The sequence below is a fragment of the Alligator sinensis genome, unplaced genomic scaffold (genome assembly GCF_000455745.1).
Source record: "Alligator sinensis unplaced genomic scaffold, ASM45574v1 scaffold174_1, whole genome shotgun sequence".
In the NCBI taxonomy this organism is placed as follows: Eukaryota; Metazoa; Chordata; order Crocodylia; family Alligatoridae; genus Alligator; species Alligator sinensis.
Window position 1 is genome coordinate 345,650 of NW_005842516.1, and position 14,963 is coordinate 360,612.

The 14,963-nt window shown below is 45.5% G+C and overlaps 1 pseudogene; it reads left to right on the plus strand.

Moving 5' to 3' along the window:
• Positions 1–8,356: 8,356 nt before the first annotated feature.
• Positions 8,357–9,271, plus strand: LOC106722641 (annotated as a pseudogene).
• The last annotated feature ends 5,692 nt before the right edge of the window (positions 9,272–14,963 follow it).

A 14,963-nucleotide genomic window follows, 5' to 3' on the forward strand; every position in this document is an offset into this window, starting at 1 on the left:
CAGGAAGGAGGGAACAGAACGGTCATTTCTGTCCCACGCCTGGACCCCGGACTCCCGGTGTGAGTGAGGATCGGATCCTGAGCAAAGGCCCTTCCCCGGTAAGCCCTCTGACAGCGTTGATCTTCAGGGATGCCTGACTTCGCTGGAACCACTTGGCGTGCACCTGGCATTGAGGGACTATCGATAAGTTGCCCACCCATGTCTGTCTATTTGTTGTTTTGAACAGCCCAGTGTGGCTAATACCCTCACAGTGCCCAGTTGGCCTGTGACAGATTGATCTATCTATCTATCTGTTATTATTATCTGTTGTTATTATTTTACTATTAGCTCTTCTGTATTGCCTTATCTGCTTATCGCATTTATCTTTCTGTTAACTAGTGTGTGTGTGTAAGCTATAATAAATTTGTCTTTATTCCACTCCCAACTTTACCTCCTCGATCCAAATTGATACACTTACAGTGCCCAGCTGGCCTGTGACACCCACCCCATGCCCCAAGACAGACACAGTTGCACAAGTACCCATGACATGAGTTTTACCTGTCAGCAGCTAGAGGTGCAGGGCCCCAGAACACAGAGTCCCCCTGCACCTATCTCTTTTAAAGCTGGCAGGCTTCCTGGCCTCAGCAGGGGCTAGCATGCCTGCAGCTTTTACCCTGCTGCACTTTAACACACACAGTGTTACCCATGTCACGAATTTTGCTCGACTGCGGCTTGAGGTGCAGTTTCCCCCAAACCTCTGCACCTATCTCCTTGAAACTTGACAGGCTGTATGGCCTCAGCAGGGGCTAGCATGTCTGCAGTTTTGACCCCACTGTGGCTTAACACATACACATGACATGAGTTTTTCTTTCAAGATTTTGGGGTACAATTTCTCTGAACCCCCTGTACCTATGTCCTTGAAACTTAACAGACTTTGTGGCCTCAGCAGGGGCTAGCATGTCTGCAGTTTTGACCCCACTGTGGCTTAACACATACACATGACACAAGTTTTGCTTTCAAGACTTTGAGGTGCAGATTCTCTGAACTCCCTGCATCTATCTTCTTGAACCTTGGCAGGTGTCATGCCCTTAGAAGGGGCTACCATTCCTGCAAGTGTAATCCAAATCAGGCAGTAAATGACAAAGTTATAGGCTGTTTTGACCTTCCCCATTACAGCCTATGGGCAAAACGTCAATACAGTGTCGAAACGTTTTGACTTGCCTCGTTTTCTTTCGAAGCTCTTTCAACCATATCTGTTCCATTTCAATTTTGATGTTTCAACCTCAAAATGAGTCAAAACAGAATTGAAACAAAACTGGTGGCGAAATTTTGCACAGCCCGAGTGTACAGCACTGTCATGAATGAGAAGGAGAATTAGGTGCTCTGGATACTATAAGTAATGGAGATGCTGACTGCATAGCTTGAATCAGGGGATTAAGCTTTGGAGAGGTCCAGGAATGCAGGAGCTCTTCCCTATTTGCCACTGGTTCACACTGTTAGAATTGGATTTAAGACCCAGCCCTTATACCTTTGTTCTGGCCAAGCACAACCCCCAGACCAACCACAACACTTGTCAGTTCATAACAGGCAAGTTTATTGATACAGTGATAACAAAAAAACCCCCAACAATATAACCAATCAAACAATTCTATATCTACCAATCCTAGGTCTGTCATCAGAGTCAAAGGACATCTGGTTAGGATGCAGGTTTCACTTCTGAGGCTCTCTCTCTTAGTTTTCAGCAGTCTGGAGGTGGGATGCTGAGGCCCACAGCCCGCCTCCAGTGAGGCGGACAAGACAGACTGTTGGTATGCTCTTGGTCCATGGTTGCCTCAGGGACCCTTCCCAGGGGACAGGGATGGGGACAGGGAGTGGGACTCATCTCAGGGAGGAGAAGGAGGGGTGGGAGGGACAGAACAGAAGCAAAGGATGGAAAGGGAGGGACCCTTTGTTAATCTCATGTCTCTGCTTTTGTATTTTCCTTCCCCCTTGATGACTCCTGATGACTCTTAATCTATGGCTATCTCTGGTTTGTTGTCTCTCTTTGGTCACACATCCACATAGCCTTCTTGGCCTTCTCCTAATTTGGTCTGTTCCCCCAAAACTGGGACTCAGCCCCCCCTGCTCTTTGAGGCCCTTTTTCTGGTGTCACTTATCTTATGTTATGGGACAGTATAGTACATACTTCCTTGGTTACCAGGCTCTGTGTTCTTGTTGTGTTAGACAATCTGTCCGCCTTGAAGGCTGTGATCTTCTGTTATGGCATGTCCCCCTTAATTCTTAGGCTGTGTCCATCCACTGGCCTTGTGCTAGACAGCCTGTCTGCTTCTAGGGCTATGAGAAGCTGTGTGTTCGTGAGACCCAAGCGTCCTAGAAATCCAATTAACCCCTGCTGCCCATCTTGACCCCTTATATACATATATCTATACCTATAAGCCAATTCCCCAAAAAACAGACCTTTAAATACCACTTTCAAGCCAACACACACAAGGCACATTCTGCCTCTGAAGCACTCAGACAGGCTTCTAAATGTCAGTCTTGGCTGTGGAAGAATCATAGCTGCCTAACTTGCTCCACCTAGACCAGGTGCCTAATTATCGAGAGCTATAATGCCTTAGTGGAGGTGCCCATGTGACCAGTTTAGATTGATCTCCAAATGGAGGCATGGCAATAACCCAAAAGTACTACAACATGCTCTACCAAATGGCTACAACGATTTTTCCTGTAATGACATTCAGAGGTATAGTCATGATGGAAAGCCCTATGATGTCCTGTCATTCCACCAAAGGTGATCTGTAAAACTTCCACTTTGGATTACTGATACTGATTCCTGGCAATGGGAGTCCATCAAAAATGCCCTGTGGTCTTGCCAGGCAAAGATCAGCTTTGCAAGGCAAATGACAGGGTAACAATCATTCTAAAGATACTGAATAACAGGTGTCTCAGCTCATACATTTTAGGGCCAGAGCTGGTGTGTGCATCACCACACTAGGATGGTTACACATCATCTATTCCAGAAGGTAGCGTACAGGCAACAGGCACAGAATGACTCTGTGAGATGCCATAAAAATTGTGCAGGTCCAACATCTTAAGATGAGATAAACTCCAAAGAATGGAAATTCTCTTCAGATTATGGGAGTTTTTTCTCCCTTGGCTGTGTGGTTGTTTTACCATCACACCTATTTGGAACAGTTTGGGTTTTTTTTCCTTTTTCCTTTTTTTCTTTTTCATAGGGATGAAAGGGCATTACCTCAAGACCAGGTCACAAAGGGACCAACCATTAAGAATGAATTGGCCATCTGGGTATTAGGAAAAAACAACAACAACAAAAAACAGCTCTTGGTATAGAACTGATGTAAGAACATCAGATTCATTTCTGCTCTGGATGTCTCCCACCCATTAGGTACAAGCTTATCTTGTTCTGGAAAGCAACAGTCGATTTCTACATATACAAATAATTTGCATTTAAACTAGATGTACCTGCTTTCTTCCCATTCTCTCTTTTTCTCCAGGTATCTCTCTCTCTCATTCATACACAAGAGAAGAATGAAGTAGCAAGTGTCATTTCATATATCCTCAAAACTTTTTTTAACTATTAGGTGAGTTTCTCCTCTTCTGTTTCTATGTAATATGTGATATTCATTTCAAAATCATATTGAAAATGCACTCATCAGGAGTTCAGTGTCTCCAGCCTCTTCTACAGTAGCTTAAAAACAGATTGTCTGTGGGAGCAAAAAAGGATGAGGAACTTTTTGTGGGGGGGGTTTGTTTTTGTTCTGTTTTTTTAATTTTCCAGGAGGTTGTATCAAGTAGGGCATAAGAAAAGTTGATTTGTTTCATAATCCCCCACATTCCTCCACTCAGAAAGGAATGGATGTATGCTGTATTCCCTCTCAGTTATTAGTTTTATTTATTTTTAGTTGAAAACTCTGCTTTTCAATTTAGCTACTTCATGTACCTTTGGTTTTAATTTATCTGTAGTTCAGACAATGACCTTTTCTTTCCTCTAATGAGAACTTCTTGGAAGGCTAAATTGATCACTTCTTTACTGCACCAGACAATTATACATTCTCCCTCCACCCCTTATGTCACACACTATATCTCCTAAGATCCATTTCCTGGAAATTGCACCGTTTCATATGTCACATACAGGTTCTGTTATTTTATAGGATGGCAAGGTGCCTCCTCTCTACTCTGATGTACAGTGTGTCATCACTCTGTTTTACACTACTCCTGTGTAAAAAAGAATCCTTCTCTGTGGTCAACAGTGGTACAGCTGGACTCTAGTTTAGTGTAGAAATAAGGGTTTTTAGCATCCAGGAAGATTATGTACTAGGATTGGAGTGTTCTGTACCTGTGATGGTCCAGAAAATGTGAGAGGTAAGATTTTTTTTTATAGACATTAGGGCTGGAAGGGTCCCTGGAAGATCATTGAGTCCAGCCCTCTGCCCCAGGGGCAGGAAGTCCGCTGGGGTCCTAGGATCCCAGCAAGATAAACATCCAAATGTCTCTTGAAGGAGTTCAAAGTAGGTGCTTGAACCACCTTTGGCGGCAGTCTATTCCAAACCTTGGGGGCTCGGACAGTAAAGAAGTTCTTCCTTATGTTCAGCCTGAAACGGTCATGGAGGAGTTTGTGATTGTTTGATCTTGTCAACCCTTGGGGCACTCTGGTGAACAGACATTCCCCCAGATCCTGGTGAGCACCCCTGATAAACTTATAGGTGGCCACCAGATCACCCCTGAGCTTGCGCCTTTCCAGGCTGAAGAGTCCCATGGCTCTCAGCCGCTCATCGTAAGGTCTGTTTTTCTGACCTCTGATCATGTGCGTGGCTCTCCTCTGGACTCTCTCAAGCTTCTCCACATCCTTTTTGAATTGTGGAGCCCAAAACTGGACACAGTACTCCAGCTGTGGCCTCACCACGGCTGAGTACAATGGGAGAATGATGAGATATTATTATTTTTGATGAATGACAAATGACAAATAATTATTTATTTATTTTTAATGTATGATTGCTTGAGGAATCACCATCCTTTAAGAGTCATCTAGATAATTCCTAGATAATTCCTTTGCTAGGATGGTCTACTTGGGGATGGTCCTGCTTTGAGATGGGCATAGCACAGGATGACCTCCTGTGGTCCCTTCCAACCCTCATTTTCTGTGATTTTATAATTATAAGGATTGGACCAATTCTATAATTTGGAGACCTTTTGGACAAGCTCCCAAACATTAAGTGCCCTTCCCCATGGCAACTGAAGCACAAAATATTATCCAACACCACTGCAAACTATCACAAAAAGGGCTTGCCTCTAGGAGAATCCTAGCAACTCTGGAAGATAGCAGAGACTCATCAGGAATGAGTGAGACTGCGCATGTTTCAGGAAAAAAAGTCACTGCAGTTTAGGATACACATAGATACAGCTTTTACAGAGTGCAGTATTTTGTTTTATTTCAGACTTGAAAATAAGTCAGTAGGGTAAAATGAATCTAATATTTACACTCCCAAAAAGAGAAGAAAGAAAGGGAAGGCAAACAGGGAAGGTGGCTACCCTCTGGCTCTAAAACCAGCCAGAGTAATGCATGTCCGAGTCAAATGTCTGCTACTAAGGATGTCCTGTCAATACCACATAGCTTTTGCACCAAGGGGGAACAGGAAAGGGAATAGAAAGCCATGGCTCTCTCCCTTTTGGAGCTATGTCCATCTTGGTGATCCACTTTCTTTCTGGCTCCCACCCATCATGGCACCACATTTTTCCTTGTTGGCTCCCCAAAGGATTAGCTTCAAGAGAAAGGTGCTTAGTTCAAAAGTTGCCAGCATGACAGGGACAATGAATTAATGCCTCCACCCCCTTCACTGGTGTCCTAATGATTTGACTATTGGGCTGCTACATGGGAGAACTCTCCTCCTCCTTCAGTATGAAGCCATATCCTTGATGTCAGTTTTTCTCTGATTACATTGTGGGCAACTGCTATGCAGTGATGCACCTACCCGGGAAATCCTATCTTGCCTGCCAAGTGAAATAAAATATCAAATCTGCATGAATGCCAAAAATGACATTTATGCAGGTATATTTGGACATGTAAGATAGCCTTAGATACGTTATAATTAAATGGATTTTGATTTTCAGAGTTAGAATTTGGCCATTACTTGTCCTGCAGTGGTTGTAATAGGATTTCTTGAGGTAGTGCAAAGGAAACGGATTGCTTCAAGAGGCAGCTTTGTCAGGAAATGTGCTTGAGTGAAGGTGAAAATCAAGGGAATCTCTCTCACTACTTGAAAGTTTTGAAAACAAAGAGGCCCCAAAGGTTTGCTCCTTGGGCCAGTGCTGTTCAATATCTTCATCAGGGACCTGGATGAGGGTATGGAAAGCACTCTGTCCAAATTCACAGATTATACCAAACTATGGGGCGAAGCAAACACACTGATGGGAAGAAACCAAATCCAGGTGGACCTGGACAGGTTAGAGAAGTGAGCAGAGAACAATATGATGCATTTCAACAAGGACAAGTACAAAGTGCTGCACCTAGGGAGAGGGCATCACCTGCACACCTATAGGCTTGGGGATGACCCTCTCAGCAGCAGTGGCAGACAGAGATCTTGGAGTTGTTGTCAACTTGGGCAAACACAAAATTGGAGGCCCGCTCTCCCCACAGGAGCTGGGCTGTGGGGGAGGGGCAAGGCCCCTTCCCCTCCTGGTGCTGGCAGGGGAGGCTGGGGGAACCCTGCCGGGAGTGGGGGGCATATGTCCGTCTCTTCTCCCTGCTTCCTGCTCCCTCCCCCGCTGTCCTGCTATGGCCACACAACATACACACAAACAGGCACACACGCACAGGAGTGCAAACAGATGGGCATGCACTCTATTCTCACTCATTCTCTGCACGTGGACACGCAAGCACAAACATACTCTCCCTGCCAGGAACACAGACACGTGTGCACACACACACACACACGAACACGGCCACATACTCTATTCACTCACTCTGCACATGAGCACACAGACACAAACACACTCTTACACACATGCACATACACACATGTGCATACACACATGCACATATAGACACACGCATGCACGCATGCAGACAGGCACACAGTCTACTCGCTGGCTCTCTGCACATGGACACACAGACACAAACACGGTCTCCTTTCTGCCACGAGCACAGATGCTCACACAGATACGCACAGACACATACAGATGGGTGCGCACTCTACTCACTCACTCTGTATGTGGACACACAGAGACAAACACAGTCTGCCTGACACGAACAGTCCCCCACTCCCACCCCGATGCCCCTGACTCCCAACCCAGACCACCCCATCCCCATCCCTGCTGGTGCCCCCCACACTTCCACCCCACACTCCCCCACCCTAACCCCATTGCTCCCCACTCCCCAAGTCACAGCCACCCCAGCCCTGCCACTGCCCTTCACTCCCAACCCACTGACCCCAGCCTTTCCAGTGCCCCTCACTCAACAAACTGCTGTACCCTGCCCCACTGGGCCCTGCTGGTGCCCCTCACTCCTGACCCACAGCCCCCCTGTATCTGCAGGTGCCCCTCAAAACTGACCCGCAGCCCCCTGCTGCTAGTGCACCCCACACTCCCAGTCCACACTCCTCGACCCCCACCCTGGTGCCCCTCACACCCAGCCAACAGCTCTCTGCTCCTCCAGCCCAGCCAGAGGGGTCCCAGCTGTCCCTGTCCTGACTGGGCCAGAGCAAGATGGCTCTGATTCATGCAGGTGGGGGCAGAGCCTGTCAAGCCCCAGCGTGGGCTGGAGGTGAAAGAAGGGGAGGCTTGTGGCACCCCTGCTCTGGGGTAGGGCTTCAGTGCCTTGTGGGCAGCCTGGTCAGAGCACCCTCCCCTTCTTCCCCCGTCCCCTTCCTGGTGGGGGCTGCTGGCTGTTCAGCCCCTGGTGCACAGAGCACAGGCACCAGCACCAGAGGTTGTGCTGGCGCCTGGCCACAGATCTCCCTGCTGCTCCCCCTGCCCTCTCACAGTCGCAGCCATGCTCCCCCTTGCCCTGACCAGCAGGCGGAGGCAATCAGAGCCAGCAGGGAGCAGTGCATGGGTCTGCCACCTCTGCAGCTCCAGGCAGGTCTGTGTGTGTTCCCTGATGCCTCCCATTCCCTTCCCACTGCTCCCACCCCCAGAACAAAGGAAAATCCCAGATAACCCACCCAGACAGTGATCAGAGGGCTCCAAAAGAGCAGGGACACATCCAGGGAAACCCAGCTGTATGGGAACCCTATCTCAGTGGCACATGCACACATAAGTTAAAAGCATTATGGACAGACAGACACAGACGGAAGCAGTGTGGTTTTTATTATATTAGATTCTTTCATTCCTTTTTTCTTTCAGGTCACAGGTTGGTGAACAAATGGAAATGGAAAACCAAACAATGATCAGCTATTTTGTTCTCACAGGTGTTTCTGGTGACCCACAGCTCCAGCCTTTCCTTTTTCTGTTGTTTCTACTTATATACCTGCTAACTCTAGCGGGGAATGGAGCAATAATGATGGTGGTAAGAGCTGATTCTCACCTTCAAACCCCCATGTATTTTTTCCTATTTCATTTATCCTACTTGGACATTTGCTATTCTTCAGTCACTGTCCCAAAGCTGCTGCTAAATTTTCTGGCAGATAAGAAAACTATTTCTTTCCCTGGATGCATTGCCCAGATGAGCTTTATTCTTATGGCAGGCTGTGCTGCAGGTTTCATGCTATCAGCAATGGCCTATGATTGATATGCTGCCATCTGTGTCCCAATGCATTATGTGCAGACCATGAACAAGCAAATCCGCTTAAGACTGGTGGGTGGTGCATGGCTTATGAGTACAGTTTTTGCACTGATAAACATTGGTCCTGTGTTCCATTTACATTTCTGTGGGCCCAAGGAAGTGAACAATTTTAGTTGTGAGCTGCCATCTCTACTAGAACTGTCCTGCACAGAGACCTTCACCAGTGAGGTGACACTTTTCACTTCATCTATGATTTTAGGTTTAACCTCCTTCTCCATCACCCTGGTCACTTACATCTGCATCATCTCCAGTATCCTGAGGATATGCTCTGCTGAGGGTAGAGGCAAAGCCTTCTCTACCTGCAGCTCCCACCTCACTGTGGTTGTTCTGTATTATGGAGCTGGTATGTTTCGATATCTGAGACCCAAATTGGCCTCTTCAGTGGTTCTTGACAGACTCTTCTCTATCCAGTACAGTATCTTAACTCCCATGCTAAATCCTATCATCTACAGCCTGAGGAACAAGGAGGTAAAGGCAGATCTTGGGGAAAATTAAAAGAGTGTAAATGTATTTCAAGATTTGGAAAAAAATGTCATAGGCTAATAGGAAATGACTCGTAAAATTATCTGATGTTATATATTTGGTTTGTAGCAGTAGAACCCTGCAAATGAGATATACTTTTGCCCTATTAGTTGTAATGCAATCTGGGAAGTTCTGGAAAGGTTGGCATGCCAGGAATTAGCTCTTGACCCTCACTTGGGGTATCTACATGTGCATTAAGGTGTTGTTTTTTTTAATGTACATTAGTTATAAATAGTTTTAAGATTACATTACGTAAAGCTTCAGGGAGCAGGACCACCCATCTATCTCTTGTGTTATCATACACTTTGCACTGATTTGTTTTTCAAAAATGCAACACGGCTAAAATATTTTCACATAGATGCCTTATGTAAAACTGAGGTGTGTTACAGGTCAAATGGAATTTGAACCTAGAGCATTTCTCCTTCTATGATTGCTGAAATAAATCAATGTGAAAATGATGCAGCACCCCTTACCCACACCCTGCAAAATAAATAAATAAAGGAGTAAAAAAATAAAAAAGAGAGAAAGAGAGATGAAATCCCAACATCTTTAGACATACTGCAATTGGGGCCAAACTATTTGGCAGGCATGCCAGGAATTAGCTCTTGACCCTCACTTGGGGTATTTACGTGTGCATTAAGGTGTTGGGTTTTTTAAATGTACATTACATTTGGTGCCTCCAATGTGATGGTACCTATATACGAGCTCATTTAATCAAGTCTGCCGAAGCGTGCCACTTTAAGTATTTTCCTTTGCCCTATCTGCTGCTCTACTTTCTGCTTCCTAGGTTCTGGTCCCTGACCAATCTGTTGCTATACTTGCTGCCTGATCTGATGCACTGATATCTGCTTCCTTCCTTATCTGCCACTGTTGTGGCTGTTCCCTCAGTCTGCCACATGGGACACACAGAGGGTGCCTCCATTACAGGTTGGTCACCTCTACTCTTACAAGAAGACACTAGACTAGAGCTATTGCTCAGGAAGTGTGAAGCATCAATTTATTTTCATCCTTTGTGAGAGAAGACACAAATCCATATATTGCACAAGAGTGGCTTCATCATCAGATCATAGGCTGCTCATGGGTAGTAATGATAGCATTGCTCGCAACCCCCTTGTTTACAGAACTTCATTTTGCAGAATTCAAAAGAGTATCTCTCTAGTCTACCTGCCAAATGAGATGGTACAATACTGAGGTCCCTGCTCCAAATACTATTTATTATCATATCTAATAACTGTTCCAGAGAATATGTAGAAACAGCCCTAGATATCATCTAACGGGTCAAATGCTGGTATAACAGTCACCCCCAAGCAGCCATTTGGATCCTGTCTTGATTGCCCCTCTAGTAAAGGGGAACAAGAAACCTTCCCCGCACTTGATTGGGTTAAGGCTGAAGAAATTCAGCCATTCTTGTGAAGGCTGAAGAGATTCAGCTCTCTCAACCTCCCCCCATAGGCTTTACCACAAAGGCCACTAATCATGCGAGTGGCCCTCCTCTGGACCCTCTCTAGATTTTCCACGTCCCTCTTGAAGTGTGGCACCCAAAACTGGACACAGTACTCCAACTGCGGCCTGACCAGTGCCGCATAGTGGGGGAGCATCCCCTCCTTTGATCTATTAGTCATGCACCTGCTAATGCATGACAAGGTGCAATTGGCCTTGTTGATGGCCTCATTACACTGCTGGCTCATGTTCATCTTGGAGTCAGTTTTGACTCCAAGATCCCTCTCTGCCTCCGAAGTGCTGAGGGGGACACTCCCCAACCTATAGGTGTGCTGGGGGTTCCTCCTTCCCAGGTGGAGTACCTTACATTTATCTTCATTAAATTGCATCCTATTTCTCTCTGCCCATTGATCCAACCTGCCCAGGTCGGCCTGAATCTGCTCCCTGCCTTCCGATGTACTAACTTTGCCCCATAACTTGGTATCATCAGTGAACTTGGAGAAGGTGCTCTCCACTCCCTCGTCCAAATGGCTGATGAAAAGATATTAAATAATATTGGTCCGAGGACTGAACCCTGCAGACCACCACTCTCTGGGTGCAGGCCCTAAGCAATGTGGCCACCCATTTGACCGTGCAGGCATCCACTGCACAGTCTGCTAGCTTTCCAATGAGGATAGGGTGCGAAACTGTGTCGAAGGCCTTCCTAAATTCAAGGAAGTGTTTAGCTAAACCATTTCTTCCAGAGAATCATACCAACTTGATGTGAAAAACACATAACCAACTTTTCCACTGAAAGTTTGCTTCTGTGTCCATTTAACTTTACTGCTAAAAATGAAGGCTTATTTAATGTGGATGTGTTTAGTTTCTGCTTTGATCCATAAATGTTTGCTATCTCTCCATCTGCTTAATTACATAAACATTTGGTGCCTGGTATTTTCTGTATTGTAAGGTATTTATACACTCTTATAAGATCACTTCACATCAGAAATAAAGACAACTGCCCTTTTCTGGTCTCAATCATGAATTGCTGGGAGATAACATTACTTTCCTGTTACTTTTCACAAAAGCCTTATGCATACATCCAACCTTTGGCTTAGGCCCTCATGCTGCAGCATGAAACTGGGAGCCTAAGTTGAGTAGTATGTCTGCTATGAGTGACACTCTTAACTGATGGAGCCATGGAAGTCATGCACATAACTGACTTTGGTAGCTTAATTTGTGTTTTAGGTTATTTTCCTTTGCATCGATCCTATTGCCAGCATCACCTCTTTAGTTCCCCAAAGCCTTAGAGCATTTTTAGAAAAATGTGATGTTCTGTACACTGTTAAAAATATTATCATGTGTGCATCTGGCAAGTGAAATGCTCGCAGACCCTGTGAAATAAGACTTTGAAAGGGCTGTAAAGGAAGTGTATGGCAGGAGAACCCTGCAAATGGGATTTACTTTTGCCCTATTTCTTGTTTGCAACAAGCTTATCCCCTTTTTGAACCCCTCTAAGGGAAACAATCTCAGGATATATTAGATGCCCTTCAGGAGGCCTGGCAGGCAAAGCACCTGAGACCCTAGCATGTCATTCAATATATTCCCCAATTTTGGGAAAGGCTGGGCCTTGTAATAATATTTACAGGATCAAAGCAGGGGTCCAAGACAAACACACACAAGACTGTTCCTGCTGGGACAGCCTTCAAAGGAAGTAGGAGGGGTTTTATAGTCCCCCTGTCAGGGGCTTGAAGATCCCATAGGCTCTTCCTGGCCACCTGACTCTTCAACAATGTTGTCATGGGAGGGAGAGGCCAGGCTTGGTTGGGGCTTGGGCCAAACCAGCTGCCTGGTGGTGCTGTGGACTTTGCCTCTGGCTGCTGGCTTGGTGGCTGTGGATTTGAAACCCAGCGGACCAGAAGTGAAAGGTGTGCATGAACAGTGGTTGCTCCTTAAAGACACAATCCTTGAAGCACAAAGGAAGTCCATTCCCATGCAGAGAAAAGGTAACAGAATGGCTTGGAAGCCCTCTTGGCTAAACAGGGAAATCTCAGTCCTCTTAAGAAAGGTTTATAAACAATGGAGGCTCGGGGTGGGCCCCAAGGAGGACTATTAAATGATGGCCCACATTTGCAGGTAACAGATAAGAATGGCTAAAGCGGTGACCAAACTTAGATTAGCAATGGGAATCAAGGACAACAAGAACTCCTTCTTTAGGTACATAGGGAACAGGAAGAAAACAAATGAAAATGCTCAACAACTCAAGAGAGCAGGTTATTGGCACTCACGAGACAGCTGAACTCCTGAATGACTACTTTGCCTCGGTCTTTCACCAGACCAAGGGGAAAACAAAGCCATGTAGTATACAGGATGAACACGGTAGAAATAATCACCTTCCTACTAATGAGAATTGGTGTATGATCAAGTAAAAAAATTAGACATATACAAATCAGCAGGACAAGATGATCTTCATCGGAGAGTGCTGAAGAAGCTGGCTGGAGTCATTGTGGAAACCCTGGTGAAACTCTTCCACAACTTGTGTCACTCTGGAGAAGTCCCTGAGGACTGGAAGAGGGCCAATGTTGTGCCTCTCCACAAGAAGGGTAGGACGCAGGACGCAGGTATCTATACGCCAATCAGCCTAACTTCCACCCTAGGGAAAACCCTAGAAAAGTTCATCAAGGAGTCTAACTGCAATAAGCTTGTGGAAGGTAAGATTCTGAATGACAGCCAGCATGGCTTTGGAGTGGGCAGGTCTTGCATTACCAACCTCATCTCCTTCTACGACCAGGTAACTTGCCACATGGACATAGGAGAGGAGGTTGATATTGTATACCTTTACTTCTATAAGGCCTTTGATCTAATATCCCACACGGTCCTCATGAGAAAATTAGGAGTAATGGCCACAAACTCCTGGAAGACCGATTCAGGCTCAACATTATGAAACACGTCTGCACAGTCAGGGTATTCAGAATATGTTCCTCCAGAGGTGGTGCAATTAACTACTATGGATATTTTCAAGATGAGACTAGACAATCCCCTTGCTGGGGTCACCTGACCCCCCAGTTATTTTTTCTGTTTGGTGCAGGGCGCTAAACCAGGGCTCTTCCGGCTTTACAATCTGTGAATATGAATGAAATTGAAAACAAGCATAGGGATTAAAAATATGGAAAGGGTAATCTGTGAAGTGCTAGGGAGATTGGGATGATACCTAAAATATAGGGCTTGGGAGAATCTGACTTGGTAAGAAATTGAGGGTATCAATGTGGCATTGGGAGCTGAATAGGTGAGTGGATAAAGCCGTGACAGAATAAAGAGCTAAGAGGATGTAAAAGATAAAATGAAACAGACTGTACAGGAAGGAAAAACATTTTCTTTGTCCTTGGCTAATTAGGATTCTTTTTGCTTTGATTAGTGAGATTATGGGAAATTTAGAGCTGCCCACACTCTTCATCTGATTTTGGCAGGTGCTCCGGAGGCTCAAGGGCCCAGTCCTGCTAACCTCAGGAATTTCCATACAGCATTGGACCCCTCAAGTCCCTGGACTTTCTGACTGCCTCGTTCTTCCTGCTTACAGAGATGTGTTCCAGGTAATTTTGGAGCACATCTTGATAAACAGGGAAAGCTGGGGTACCTCTACTTATGGAGACATTCTCAGAGATATCTAGGGTTCATCTCCCTAAGTGGAGAACCCTGGGATTTCCCCACTTCTACAGAAACTCTAAGCAGGTCTGAGGGGTGTGTTACCAGCAGCCAGAAAATCATGGCTTTTTTTTTCCTTACAAATACACACCCTGAGATTCTGCTAGGCATATCTGTCAGAAGGGAAAGTTGGATGGACAAAGTTGGAAGGAGCTTGAGGGGCCTGACCCTGTTTGGAAATTCTTGATGTGTAGAGGACTCAGCCCCTCAAGCCCTCGTAAAACATGTTGCACTTTTCTCAAAACATGAAATAGGATGGGTGATGTTCGTTTTGTCCAATGAAGGGGATCAACTCTTTTAGGCCACTTTCTGGCACAGCTGATCAGTCTCATTTAGCAATGTCTGTCTTCAACCTAAGATAAGTCACAAGGGCTAAAACAGAAGATTTATGCAAGAGATGGGCTTGGAGGGATCAGATTTGGGGGCTAGAGAAGCACCACGGTCTGTAGCCATTAGATAATATATATGGATGTATATATATTAAAAAATCCAACAAAACAACAACAAACTACAGGAAAAATAATATAAAAGTTTAAGTAAACTG